This window comes from Lemur catta, chromosome 1 (genome assembly GCF_020740605.2).
Source record: "Lemur catta isolate mLemCat1 chromosome 1, mLemCat1.pri, whole genome shotgun sequence".
NCBI lineage: Eukaryota > Metazoa > Chordata > Mammalia > Primates > Lemuridae > Lemur > Lemur catta.
The window spans coordinates 186898620-186914363 of record NC_059128.1 but is presented as its reverse complement, the minus strand read 5'-3'; the positions used below and the strand labels follow the sequence as shown (position 1 = coordinate 186914363).

Here is a 15744-nt window from a genome sequence, read left to right as displayed (position 1 = left end):
GCACCCCACAACTTGTCAGGAAAAGTGTTCTGTTCTAAACTGAGCCAGTTAGGGCACCAAATGTGGGCATCTGAGGTGGCTGGGAATTCACACTCAGAAACATCAGAGAACCTGGGCTCAGCCCTTATGATAAACACAACACCAAGTGACTGCCCCACTATCTTGGAGAGTGGATTTTTTTCTTTTGTGTATGATAGGAGGTTGATGGATTGTGTCTGTTGCAGAGACACAAGGAGAGAAAGGTGACTCAAGTCCCAAAATAGCCCTTCTGAATGCATTAAGAGAAAGCATCTCTGACACAGACAGGAAGAAAAGGAAGAGGGGGCAGGAATCAGTGACAAAATGTTCATAGTGCATTGGTCACCAACATTGATTCATATTAAGTTATTGTCCTCTGCTGAGAATGGCACTGTCCTTTGCTTTTATTTTAAATTATAAAACCCTCTAAAACTGCACAATTACCTGAAGATTAAATTGATTGTCCATTATCTGTATTTTAACAGTCCACTTGGTAAGTGTTTCCTACCATTTCTTCATCGCTTCACACCCGGTTGGGGTTTGGAGTGGTTCTTCTGCGTGGCTCTGGTTGATAATGTGGTGGTTATGTATCTGGATTTTCTATAAAAGTAAGAACATAAGTATTGAAGTGAGACCTTTAAATTTGCTTTAAATAGACAAACAATATATGAAAGAAACTTTAATTGAAGAAATCCCATTCACGATAGCTGCAAAACCCACTACATATATGTATTAAATGAAACTCAATAAGAAATATATAGAAAATATAGGAAAAAATTTCAAAACTAGCAAAGTACATAAAAAGGAGGCAAAAATAGACAAGTAGACTCAATAATGTAAAGATGCAAGTTATCTTCATGGAGGAGTTGGTGTGGGTTCTCTGTTCAGACTGGCTTCACCATGTCGAAGGTTTTCTTTAAGATCACACTGATGTCAGACCTGGGTGCCCTATGAAGTACTTAATGTTCCTGAAAGTACACCAGTCACAGCAGTCCTAAGGTTTGCAGCAGAAGAATTTAAAAAGTTCCTACTGCAACAAGTGCAATTATTACCAATGATGGAATAGGCATAAATCCTGCACAGACTGCTGGAAATGTTTTTCTAAAACATGGTTCAGAACTGAGAATTATTCCTAGAGATTGTGTTGGAAGTTGTTAATATCTGCTACTTGGAGCATATAATTTCCTTTCAGAATAAATATTGGTATTTTTTGTTGTAAAATTTTCATCTTATGATTTCTTTCATCAGTGTTCTATGGTTCTCCTTGTACAGCTCATTCGCCTCCCTAGTTAAGTATGTTCCTAGGTATTTTATTTTATTTTTTTGCAGTTATTGTAAATGGGACTGAGTTCTTGATTTGATTCTCAGCTTAACTATTATTAGTGTATAGAAATGGTACTGATTTGTGTATGTTAATTTTGTAACCTGAGACTTCACTGAATTCACTTATCAACTCTAAGAGTCCTTTGGAGGAATCTTGAGGGTTTTCCATGTATAAGATCATATCATTGATAAACAGGGATATCTGACTTCTTCTTCTCTAATTTAGGTACTCTTATTTCTTTATCTTGCCTGATTGCTCTGGCTAGGACTTCCAGTACTATATTGAGCAGAAGTGGTGAAAATGAGCATGCTTGTCCTCTTCCAGTTCTTAGGGGGAATGCTTTCAACATTTCACCATTCAGTATGATGTTGGCTGTGGGTTTGTAATATGTGGCTTTTATTATCTACAGGTATGTTCCTTCTATGCCTAGTTTGTTGAGGGTTTATATCATGAAAGGGTGCTGGATTTTTATTTAATGTTTTTTTCCACATTTATTGAGAGGATCATATGGTTTTTATTTTTAGTTCATTTATGCAGAGCATCACGTTCGTTGATTTACATATGTTGAGCCATCCTTCCATCCCACTTGATTGTGGTGAATTATCTTTTTAATGTGTTTTTAGATTCAGTTTCCTAGTATTTTTTGGAAGATTTTTGCATCTATATTGATCAAGGATATTGGTCTGTAGTTTTCTTTCTTTTCATTCTGTCCTTTCCTGACTTTGTTATCAGGTTAATACTGGCTTTGGAGAATGAGTTACTGAGGATTCCCTCCATCTTGAGGTTACGTTGCTTCAAAAGTATTTTTTGGTTTCTATCTTGATTTCATCATTGACCTAAAGATTGTTCATCAGCAGGTTGTTTAATTTCCATGTCTTTGCATAGTTTTGAGAGTCCCTCTTAGAATTGATTTCTAGTTTTATGCTGCTGTGGTCCAAGAAGGTACTTTATATAATTTTGATTTTTGAAAATTTGTTGAGACTTGTTATGTGGTCTAACATACAGTCTATCTTGGAAAATGTTCCATGTGCTGATGGGTAGAATGTATATTCTGCAATTTGAGGGTAGAATGTTCTATAGATGTCTGTTAGGTTCATCTGTTCTATCGTGCTATTTAAATTCTTTCTTGATTTTCTGCCTTGATGATCTAATTCCATCAGTGGAGTGTTGAAGTTTCTCACTGCTATTGACTGCTGTTTTTTACTTTCCTTAAGTCTAGTAGTACTTGTTTTATGAATCTGAGGGGCTCTGGTGTTAGGTGCATATATATTTAGATGCACCAATATCTTCTTGTTAAACTGATCCCTTTATCATTATATAATGACCTTGTTTGCCTTTTTCTAAATTTAAAGTCTGTTTTATCTGATATAAGAATAGCTTCTCCTGCTCACTTTTGGCTCCCATTTGGATGAAATGTTTTCTCCACCTTTTTACCTTGAGTCTATGAGAATCTGTATTAGTTAAATGGGTTTCTTATAAACAGCAAATATTTACTATGTTTTTAAATCCATTCTGCCAATTTATAACTTTTCAGTGGGGTGTTTAGACCATTTATAGTCAATGTTAATATTGATATGTGTGGTATTGCTCCAGTCATCATGTTGATTGTTACCTAGTTGCTTTGTATTTTCCTTTGTGTCACTGTTTCATAAGAGCTGTGAGTTTTTACTTTCCAGTGTTTTTATACTGTTGAGTATTGACCTCTCCTTTTGATATTTAGAATTTAAGTATTTCTTATAGGGATGGCCTAGTGGTGACAAATCCCATTAGCATGTGCTTGCTTGGGAAAGACTTTATTTCTCCTTCATTTATGAAACTTTGTTTTGCAGGATACAAAACTCTTGGCTGATAGTTATTCTGTTCAAGAAGAGTAAACATAGGACCCCATTCCCTTCTGGCTTGTAAGGTTTCAGCTAAGAAATCTGCTGTTAGTCTGATGGGTCTTCCTTTGTAAGTTACTTGATATTTACATCTCAGGGCTCCTAGGAGTTCCTCCTTCATGTTGACTTTGGCCAGTTAGATGACTATGTGCCTTGTTGATGTCCTTTTGCAATGAATCTTCCAGAAGTTCACTGAGCTTCTTGAATCTGGATGTCTAAGGTGCTGGCAAGACCATGGAAGTTTTCTTCTATTATTCTCTCAAATAGATTTTCCAAGCTTTCTGCTTTTTATTCTTCTTCCTCAGGGATACCTGTGATTCTTATGTTTGGACATTTTACATAATCTCATATTTCTCAAAGACTTTGTTCATTCTTTTGATTCCTTTTTTCTTTATTGTTGACTGACCGTGTTAATTCAAAAGACTTGTCTTCAAGCTCTAAAATTCTTTCCTCTGCTTGGTCTAGTCTATTGTTAAAACTTTCCACTGTTTTTTGTATTTTCCTAAATGAATTTTTCATTTCCATAAGTTCTGTTTGTTTGTGTTTTTCTTTAAATATATCTAGCTCTTTAGTAAATTTTTCATTTGTGTACTGAATTATTTTTCTAATTTCTTTGAGATAGCTTTTCATTATTTTAAATTCTCCATCTGTAATTTCAGTATTTGGTTAGGATCCATTGTTAGAGAGCTGATGTTATCCTCTGGGGGGTATCATTACACTCTGTTTTATCATACTGCCAGAGTTATTGCACTGATTCCTTCTCATCTGGAGAAGCTGTCACTTCTTGTTTTTGAATTTTCTTTTGTTTAGATGAGACTTTTTCCCCCTCTTAATGGTGAAACTGCAGCATATGTTGGGTAAGGACCTTTGGCTTTTCTTGTGGGTACTTTCAGGGAGCCTATCTCTGAATAAATTCCTTGCTTTTATAGACAGCCTTAGTGTGGTGGTTTTCTGAAATACTAGTTATTTGTAGTCTATAGTGGTGGTGAGCTACGTGTGTGGGCAGGTTCCCTGCCTCCTGTCAACAAGGGGAGATGGAGGTCTCTGGAATCTTACCTCTTTCCTCAGTGTACATATAACAGTATTAACTATATTGGAATGTCCAGCTTAGTCTCCAGGCCAGTAGGTGGCACTTGTGGGTAAGAGTTGGCTAACTGAATCAGCAAAGGATGAAATGGGCTGTACAAGTTGACCTCCATGCCAGAAGGAGATGCTTGCAGGAGACAGCCAGGAGTGGTGGTGTTTGTGGGGACCATGCCTAGCCCTAGTCAATCAGGTCAATCAGAAGCACTTGGATGTCCCAGGCAATGTGTGAGGCCCTGAAGCTCCCAGGAGTTCTCTTCTTGTGTTCCACCATATCCAGGCAGATGGGGGGATGAAGGTGGATGGGGCTGAAGTGGGGTCTCCAAAGGCGGGAGCAAGAACTGTCTCAACAAAGGCCAGCTCCTGGGCCTCTGGAGGAAGCCTCCAGGGAGGGGTGGAGGTGCCCCCACCATGCAAATGAACCTGCTTGTAGGGGAAAGGTAGTCCAGAATCCACAGACCAACCAAAGGACAATCATACTCAGGCAGCAAATTTGCTGTAGGTTGTGAGCTTCTCCACCCAGGGCAGAATGTGCAGCTTGCCCAGCCATTCCTGTCGGGCAAAGGTGGCCTGCATGTGCACTGCAGCATAGACCCACACCACACTCTCCTCTTAGGTTCTCTCTCCCACATGAGATCAGTTCACAGATCTCCCCTTCATGTCTCTGAACAACACAATGGAGTCCTGGGAGTATGGAGTCAGGCCTGTGGACCTGTTGGCAGGCCCCCTGAGTTCAAGTGCTGACTGAGACAGGAAGAGGCAGGCTGGTCCGAGGCTGCCCACAGAACCCTCAAGCAGATCAACTGCAGTTACACTGCAGTCAGGCCACTGGAAGGGGTATGCCCCTGTTTGTGGGAGCAGCCAAGTGGGCAGCTCTGGGGAAGGTTAGCAGGCACGGAGCTCACAGTCTGAACTCCCCTCAGTACCACCCACAGCTGCCATAGTGAAACTTGATCTTGGGGCTGGGGAAATTGCTGGAGTTCTTATGTCTCTCCTTGGCCCAGCAGAGGGGCAGCAGTGGCCTCAGGGCAGGACTTAGAACACTAAGGGAAGGGCTCCTGAAATGGCTCTGGGTGCAGGAGCCCATGTGGGTTTGGAAGCCTTTGGAACTCTAGGTGAGTTCAAGCGGTGCCTCTGCATGATCTCCTGGCAGCTCCCCACCACTCTGGAGGCCTGTGGGGGTAGAGGAGCTCCCCTGTAGCCACTATTGCAAAGGTCTGAGGCAGGAATGCAGAGCCCCAAAGTCTCCTGCTTACCCTTTCCCTCGGTCTGGGCCTGGGGGCTGCTCAAGTCTCTCAGTGGCCCTGTGCAGGCAGTCTGGCCTCTACCTTCACCCTTGGTCTTGGTGTCTCCCTGTTGTCTATCTGTTATCTTCAAGCATTCTTTCTCTGACATCTATCCAAAATATGGATATTGGATGGATGTCCTGGTTGCTCTCTGAAGAAGAGGCACATGCCAGCTGCCTCTAGTCAGACATCTTGCTAGTCCCTCGGGGGAAAAGAAAAAATTTTACATGTACATAAGACATGAGCAGACAATTCACCAAAATTACACATTCAACACATGAAAAGATTTCAACCATGCTAATAATCAGTGAAGTGTAAATAATAAGAATAAATTGCATTTTTCACCCAAAAGATAGGCAAAAAAAATTTAAGTTAATAAAACTCAGTGATGTTGAGCATCAGTTCTGTCTCATGCTATTTGGTGGAGATATTTATTGATACTCTTTTGAATGTCACTTCAGTATTAATAGTTAAAATGCTCAGCAATCCCTCATTCAGAAATTTACTCTGAAAAGAGAAACATTCAAGTTCAAACTGACAATATCTCAGTGATGTTCATCACAGTATTGCTTAGAATAGCCAAAACAAACAAAAAAAAACCCCAAAACCCCCATTGGAAATGATATGAATATTCATCAATGGTGTATTTGTTGTGTAAATAATGACACCTACATTCAATGCAATACAATGTTGAACTTTAAAGTAGGTATGGACAAGAAACTTTCTCCTTGACCAATTGTCAAGTGCTTAAAAGCAGATTACAAAATACCACTTGGAGAACAAAATATTGTACAGAAAGAGAGCTCTCAGGAAGCTTGATCATCCAAACATTTACAGTAGTTTATACTGAGTGGGAGAAATTTAAGCAATCTTCACTTTTTCTCCTATACATTTTAAATGAAAATCAGAGCATGTATCATTTTATACGTCTCCTCTGGTCCAATTAAATGAATCCTGTGCAGACATTAAAAATAATGTAGAAAAAAATTGAATGCCATGAAATGATGTTTATAATTTATTAAGCAGAGAAATATAAGTTACAACCTGATATGTACAGTATTTATCCCATTTTTAGAATAAGTATAGAAATATACATCCACACACATCACAAATGTGCAATTGAAAATATTAGCCCAAATATCTTAACAGTGGTCATCTCTGTGGGTTATTTTTCAGAAAATATTTCTATATTTTCTTTAATGAAGTGGTATCGCTTTTAAATAAAAATTATTATAGCTCTTTCTTTAAAATTTTAAGATTTTATCTTTTTAAAATAAAATTGTCATAATCTGGGCTTTATGTGAAAACAAAAAAATTACTCCTTCTTAAGTTATTTCTTTAACTAATATTTAAAAGCAAGATGACAGAATGGTGAGGCAGGGGTTAGATTACAGATAGTGAAAACTGTACAATATATAGGCTCCTGATGATTCACAGGCACACATAATGACATTAATCCCTTTCCAAGGTTTTAAAAAAAGCCTCTAGCTACCTTATGTGGCATATAGAGAGAATTATCCCTTGGATGAACTCCCTCACCAATATTGACAACCATATATAAAGATGAATTTCCACATAAGATTGGAACAATAAGTTGTCTCACAAATCCATAGCTGCATGAGCCCATCTCAGCTTCGTGAGTCAAGAAGAATAAAGGGTTAAACTGGGCATTAAAAATGCAAAAAGGAATTTGTTTTAAACTGGAATTTGTTTTCACACAAGATGCTGAATCTTGCTCTGTTGTGAACTGGCATTTGAACAGTAGATGCCCTTTTTATAGAAAACCATGAGTTTTCAAGTGCTGATTTTATTTCTGATTTGTTTTTCATTATTTCCTGAAGCTATTGATGTTTCAGAGGCAGTAGAGGAAGTGAGAGAGCCCTGGGAGAGTTTCAGGCTTTGAATTTCGGAACTCAACCATTCAGAGGTTCATACTCGTGTTCACAAAAACAATGTCACAGGGTTACTTTGGCCAATGGGGTGTTTTGTGTGAGGGCTGGAGCTTGGGTCCTGTGCACGTTTGCCTCGGTAGCCTTCCACCCTTTCCACACTTCCCTTTTTCTCTTTTTTTTTCCCTTTATATCAACATGTTGTAGCCTGTGACACCAGCTAAATTAATCACTCACTGCACTCAGGGAAGTCACCGCAGGATATAGAATAACAAAGACAACAAAATTATTGCAAGGCTAGAGAGAAGGGACTGGCTTGTGAATAGAGCAGCACACCCTCACCAGCTGTGTCCTCATAGGGGCTGGAACAGCAGATTAAATCAGGGACTGTTTTTTATTCCATTTATGCGAATTTGAGAATGGCCACAATATAGTGCCAAAGACCCCTAGTGAAGGAAAATCTCTCTGGAACACTTGGCTTGTCAGAACTAAGGCTTTCCTCCACCCAGGGGAGGCTTCTTGGGTTCTGCCTGGGCAGATCCAGCTGACTGATTCCTCAGCCATCAGGATCCAGAATCATACCCTGAGCACCCTCAAGTCAGAGCCAACAGAGAAATCAAATCTTCAGCAGCCAAAAAGATGTGGTTTGAGTCTTAGTGAGCTTAGCCATCTGCATAGAGCCCAGTACCTCAGAATGTGACTGTATTTGTAGAGGGCATGTAAACACTTGACTAAATTTAATTGAGAGCATTAGATGGGCCCTAATCCAATTTGACTGGTGTCCTTATAAGAGGAAATTTGGACACACAGGAGACTCCAGGGACTTGTGCACACAGAGGAAAGACTGTGGGGACGCGGGGAGAGGCAACCTTCTGCCAGCCACGGAGAGAGCCCTCAGAAGAAACCAAACCTGCCGACACCTTGGTCGTGGACTCCCCAGCTCCAGAACTGTGAGAAAATAAATTCTGTTATGTTCTGTGATATTTTGTTACGGCAGCCTGAGCAAACTAATACAGGGTTCTAAAGAAAGAAATGTTTTCTAACAAAGTAGCTGAGTGTCGTACCAAGAGCAAGACCTCGTTAGAATTCTGACTCTACTATGTGGCCCTGGGCAACTGATCTCTCTGGGTCACATTCACCTAGTTTATAACCTGGGGATTATAAAACCTGCTTCATGGGTTTGTGGGGAGCTTCAATGAGAAACTGCACATAATATGTCTTTCCCCAAGTGATAAACTATCCAGGAAATGAATGGGCTGCCTTGCACTAGAGGCTGAGGAGAGTCTAGGTTGTATAGTTACAGCACGCACTGGCTCTTAAAGCCTTCCACACAGATGTGGCCTTTACTTCGGCTCACATTTTGTTGGCCAAAGACAGTCATATGGCCACGCCTAACTTCATAAGGGTGAGGAAGTGAAATTCTACCGTGAGCCTGGAAGAAGGAAAACAGAAATATTTGTTTTTAGCCCTGATGTCTATAGCTTTTTTATTTTTTTGAAATATAAATTTAATTCATATTTGCATTCTAACATGTTGATATTCTTCTAGAAAGTGACCTTATTAAGATAAATACGATATTGTGATGATGCTTATGATATGGTGGAGAACACAGGGGTGTCCACCACTAACTTTAAGTCACTGTAGTAACTGGTGTTTTTCACCCTGCACCACTTAGAGAATCTGCGCTTCCCTCAGCCCCTTGAAGAGATTTCCTTTGGCCATGACTGATTGGGCCAGAAGTAGACACCTTATCCAAGATGATTTGATTGGGCTAAGCCAATTAATTTTTATTCTTGGAATAAATTACAACTAAAGGTCAGAAAGGCCTTTAGTTATTTGGTTATGGGCCTATTTCCTCTTTCCTGATAGGCTTCTATTGGGAACCCCAATCCCAGGAACTGTCTTCTGTGGTTTAGGTTCAGAACCCTTTTCTGTGTGTGGCTTCAACAGCCTAGGCCCATCTAGCAGGCACTCGATCCTCTTGGTGTGACTCCACAAGGATGATGCTGAATGAGGCTAGAACAGACCTATCATACAAAGAGTCCTTTAGTTGGGGAGGCAGGTGGAGGACACAGTCTCAGAGCTTCTTTCCAACTCTAAGAGTGTGTGACACGATACTCAGACTCATTACCAGGGCTGAGTGTGTGCCTGTGTTAGACACACACAGTTATAAGATGGGACACTCCTATAAATAGCATGCATCTCAGTTTCTTATATTCCTATGACCTGGTTGTATATGTCTTGTCACTGGGTAAGTCACCTTCAGTAAAACATTTACCCCACACAATGAGAACTTGAAGTAAGGTACCAGGGTTTGATATTTTCCTGGAACTTTCAGGAAGTACCAGGAATATCCTGGGATACAGGCCACTGAAAAGTCTGCATAGCGTGTGCTGGTAGTTGTGAGTGAGTGAATGTGTGTGCATGTGTGTGTCTTTGAGAGCGTTTGGCTCTGAGACTGTTCCTGCCATCACTGCCACCTCCCTCTCCCTCACAGGGCTTGTTGGAGTCCTTTTATGTTAACAACCTCTGTAAGAAGTCTTCAGTTTGGTAGCATTGCTCACTCCTGACAAATGCATCAGAAAACAATGCACACCCCTGCCCACTGGCAATCAGAGCAATTAGTTAACAAGTACATTTCTATTTCCTCCAGGGTGGACTAATTAAAAGGCTTCCATGCTGTTGTCAGGAATGGACAGAGTGTGTTTTGTACCACTTTTTGGAGAAGCTGAAAACTTGATTGAGTTCTACATGGAAATATTTTCAGCATTGCTCGTAGGATTTGTCTCACCTCTGCCCTTTCAAGGCAGGCTCCATTGTTGGCCACTGGTTGAAAAGGCAAGGCAAACAGTAGGCATGAAGCTTACATCTGTTATTTTGAAGACAGGAAGTCTAGAACTACAGAGCAGTGGTTCTGAAACTTTAGCACCCATCGGAATCCCCTGCAGGGCCTGTTAAAATCACAGCCTGTTGGCCCTACCTTAGAGTTTCTGCTTCAGTATGTCTGGGATGGGCCCTGAGAAGCTGCACTTTTAAGTGCCCAGATGATGCTGGTTCTGCTGGTCTGAAGACCACACTTTTAGAACACTGCTATAGAGAAGCACTTTTCTTCTCTTGTTCCTGCAGCTCCTTGAGGTAGCAGGAGCACTGCTTTACTAGTGAGGCCAAGAGAGAGAATCCGCCTTAGACACTGTTATTTTGCAAGATGAAACAGATGCTAATGGATTCTTGACTCACGTGGAAAGGCAGTAAACTCTGAGTTCAAATCCCAGGTCTGCCGCATTGTAGTCATGAGACCTTCAGCTGATTACTCATTTCTCTGATTCTCAGTGTCCTTATCCATCAAATGAGGGCTTGAGCTTCACAAGACTGTTGTGAGGCTATGTAAAGTACATGGTGTAGGGTATGACATGCCCTCAGTGCCCAGTGAAGGATAAGCCATTCTGGTATCTTCCTCTGAGCTTTTCCTCCAGATCCCTGGACAGTTTCGAGTGACTTATTTCCTTCTCAGGGTTCATGTAATGCTCATGTGATAGATGTCAGGCACAGTTTACTTTATGCTACAGTGTATTTGTTAAAAAGATTTGTGTAAGGTAAATCATCTCTTAAGAAATAAAGGACATGCTATTACTTTTCCAGGGATTTTGTATGCAGAGAACTTTCTAATGAACAGAAAAAGAAAATAGAAAGCTCCAAAATTTACTTTTTTTTTCTTTTTTAATATTTTTTAGAGATGAGGTCTCGCTGTGTTGCCCAGGCTAGTCTCAAAATCCTAGCCTTAAGTGATCTTCCTGCATGAGCAACCTGAGTAACTGGGATTATAAGAGTGAGCCACCATGCCCAACTCCAAAATTTACTTTCTTACTCGGAAGTTGTTAGCACAGGGAGAAGAAACATGTTGATTTAGTACTACTTTCTAAATTTTTGTATCAAAAGCTTGAACACATAACAAATTTATACCAAAAGACTATAGTAAAAATACATAGTTTTAAAACAGCCCAGTGACAGAAGAAATTTCTAGAAAGAAGAGTATAAAATGGTATGGAGTTAAAAAGGTTTGTTTAAGGCGACCCAAGTCTCAAGAGAGAAAAGATAAACTATTACTTTGCCAGGGACTTTGCATGCAGTCCCACTTTTCTATGCTTACATTCTCTGCCTTCTCAAATCCTCCTCTTAAGTTATTAATCCTGCTCTTGCTGCTGAAAAAATAAAATCACTCGAAATAGAACATTTCCCATAGTCATACTTGCTTCCTACCAGCTTACTCAGAAACTTTAGTAGTTTTATAAAGTTAATTATGACTGTAGCTTTTTTATCAAATGACTATATTTTCTTGAGTCCTTAATATGAGCTAGACTTTGGCTATGTATTTTGCATACATTATCTTCAATAATTCTCACAACAAGTTAGTAAACAGGGCATTAAAATTTCCCCCAATTTATGAATGGGAAACTGAAGTCTGGAGAAGGAAATGACTCGCCCAAGTTCCTTATTTCTGAAGCAGGGCTTCAAATTCAGACCTGCATGATGTTTTAAACATCTACAAGAGCTTAGGGCTTCCTAATCTACTCATCTCTTTTCCTCTCTAGGCAAAGGACATAAAATACTGGAGGGTAGTTTTGCAAAAATTGAACCAAATTGGATTCAATTGTCAACTCTTCCCTTATCACAAGCAACCCAGTTTTTCATGAGTATGGTCCCAGTGAAACCTGAGTATGCCCAAAGGCTAGAACTGTACTTCGGGTCTGATAAAAGAGGTATTAGGCCACAGAAATCTCTTTCACGCCTACATATCTTCAATCTCTGCCAGGGGAGTGCCTGGCACTTTCTAAAGAGAATGCCAAACAACTAAATTTCACAGAATCCACGCTAGTCTGTAACTTCTATTAGGGGAAACTCGCCCTTTTGGAGTCAAGGTCTTGAAGTTGAGGTGAAAAATGAAGGTTGATATTTAGAACTACTTAGTATTCAATAGCATAACTTCCCAAATACACACAAATTTAATGCACTTTTGATTGATCCCATAATTACAAAATTTGTTTCAAGCCATTTTATTATCTTCTTATTTGACACAATATGGCACAATTTTGTTATGGGATTGAAAACCAAATAAGACAACTACAGTTGGTAGCATTTCAAAGAAATATTCCCTTTAAGATGAAATCAATCCTGTTTCAAGTTTATTCCCCTGATTTATGATTGAGGCTCTAGGGGTGTATTTTGCTGAAAAATGTCTTTTTGATTTTTTAGAAATTCTTTAGATTAATATGCAGCTCTCATTGCAAGGCAAATCTAGATCTGCTTTTATGTTTCCTCTTTCCCCAGGCTGCAACTAGTGTCTACCTCTCCAGGAGAGGCAGTCCACTCATTCCTGACTGTGGCTTGATATTCCAGGTCAGACAGCAAAGAACTCGTCGACTCATTATCATTTAGAGCACAGCACACTTTGTCTATTTACATTGACTGAATACATTTCTTTGCTTAATAATATGTCCAATATCTTGGTCTCGATGTTTTATTGCTGTCTAATTTTAATTCCTCTTCAGAAACACACACACATGTACTCACACACTGTGCACCATATCATATTATCACAGTTCTCAACATAGCAAGAAAGAACTCCAGTGCTTTGATGTATTTCTGAGTATAGTTTCAGCATTTATTTCATTTTATTTGAGGCTTTCCTTCATGTCTTTCCTTCTGTTTCAACTTAAAGGTCAATGGACTTTCTTCTTGTGTTCTAACTACCGGCATGTTTTCAATTCTCCTCTCTCCAATTCTTCTTTCACAGATGCAAACTTGTTTATCTACACATTTCAGATCTATTTCCTAAAGGTAGATTTGTGCCCTTCTCCCCATCCTGTGAAAACACAAGGAGGTACAGAATAAGATGAATTTTTCCAGAAACTTCTTTGTAATACATATTGGACACCAAATAATTTTTTAAACACCTAAGCAAAAAATGGTAGCTGCCTATCAGTTCTATAGCACTTGAAGGACACACATTTGTGTTGGCTTATTTAAAGAGGGAACATCCTCATTGTGCTTCTTTAGATTAAATCTGGACTGTAACTCACTGGATTGAACAGGATGTGTTGATGACAGAATGATTAGAAGCTTTGTTGGTAGGAAATGGGAGTGTCTTTTCATGATATTAATTACAATCTAACTAAGGCCAACTGTTTGCCTTTTGCTCCTCTTAACACTTGAAAATAAATCTGGACAATATGGATTTCATTTAGTCAGTTACCAAGAGAAAATATTACAACACTAGATCAGGGGTCAGCACGCTGTGGCCCACAGACCAGATCAGGCCTTTTGTACACACAGTGTCACTGGAACACGGCCACATCCACTGGTTTACACCCTGCCCGGCTGCTCTCACGCTACAGCAGCAGAACTGAGCAGACGAGACAGGAACTGTGTGGCCCACAAAGACTGAAATATTTACTATCTGGGCCTTTACAAATATTTGTCAACCTCTGAGATAAGTATTCAGAGGTGGTGATATTTTTGAGGCTTTCTTTCCTAAGAGAATGATTTGGTCAGTTGGGCTTGTTCATGAGTCTCGAGAACATACAGATTGGAAGAGATGTTAAAGGATCCACAGTGGGGCATATTGTGCACAAAAGAATGGTCCCTGCCTAGAATTTACAAAGACATCCCATTTTACTCAACCAATATGATAAAACGCCTCTAAAAAGGGTAAGTATATAATTTATTATTGTTTTAGAAAGTAAAAGGGTCACTATTAATAATTTGGTGGAGACAGTGGACACAAACTAGAACTCTCTCAGGCAAAAGAAGATGTGTGTTCACCCTAAAATGGTACATCACTGTACCAGATTCAGTAAAATCCTAATATGAAAGATGGATACATATAATTTTAAGTTCAGTCTTACTAAAGCATACTCATCTTCAGAACCTTTGTAACTAGAATTTTATATAACTGTTAGGGATCAAATGGGTGTTTCCAGTTCATTTGGGGAATTAATATAAAATTCTTGGACCATCAGAAAACATTATACAGTAGTCAATACAGCTTTTGAAGAAAAAAATTGAGCTTGAATAATTCTTGCTATGATTGCCCACCTGGACAATGAGGAAGTAACAGATATAAGTTATCTCAATTTTTACTGACACTTCAGTTGTGTCCTAAATGATTGGCAAGCTATAAAATAATGGCTTTGACCTTTGCATCATGCTCTTGAAGGGCAATGTACTCAGGTTCCACTGATCCACACCAGTGTGCTGTGGGAAATAGGGAGATGGAGAGAACCAAGAAGACAAAGATCCTCAGATTCTTTGTTTAAAATTGAAGATCTTAAATACTTATCCTCTGCACCTAAACAACCCTAAAGCAAAAAACATTTATATAAATATAGTCCCTGACCATTATTCTGATTTATTAATATTTTGCAGTAAGGTCTCTAATTGACGATTCATTCTACCCTCAAAAAAGTAATAAAAGATATTGGAAACTGCCATATGTTGGAATCTTTAAAGGTATTCTCCCTAATAGTTCTATTCAACTTCAGTATGGATAAAGAAACTTAGGATGTGCCTCTTATATTTGTAGATACTAGTAGTAGTCAAAACAACCAACATTTGAGTGGTACTTTATCTTTTATAAAATACTTTCAAATACGTTCTCCTACTTGATCCTCGCTATATGTAAGCAAGGCATGATTATTATCCATTGTTTCCTGTGGATAACAATGAAGCTCAGAGAGGTTAAAGGACTTATTCAAGGTCACAGAACTAATAAGTACTTGTACCAATATTGGTCTAGGCCTTCAAACTTCAAGTCCTAGGCCATTTAACTGAACAATATTGTTTTCTAAATTGTTATGAAATGTTATTATTATGAATAATGTTAACAATTAATTAAAATGGACATGAAATTGAATTGTTGGAGAAGAGGCCAAATAATCATGAAACTTAATATAGGCTAGTTACAAATACTAAAGGAAAAACATAGGTGCTGCAAATTAAGTGTGAACCATCATTTTGGTTTTACTGTAATCAAAGTCAACAAAGATGAAAGGAGGCACAGTAGATAAGTGGTTAAGAAATATACATTAATTATTTATTAGAGAGATTTGAAGTTTAAGAAATGTTTTATCCACTTGATGTTATCTTCTAGGCCTGGCTGCATATAATAGAAAGTGCCCAGATAACAGTGGCATAAACAGAAGTTTAATTCACCAACAAAGGAAGTCTGTATATAGGCAGGTAAGGCCTGTGTGGAACCTTAAAGAGTC

The 15744-nt window shown here is 39.1% G+C and overlaps 1 pseudogene; it reads left to right on the top strand.

The window, feature by feature from the left end:
* The first annotated feature begins 918 nt into the window (after positions 1 to 918).
* Positions 919 to 1199, top strand: LOC123641526 (annotated as a pseudogene).
* Positions 1200 to 15744: the final 14545 nt, after the last annotated feature.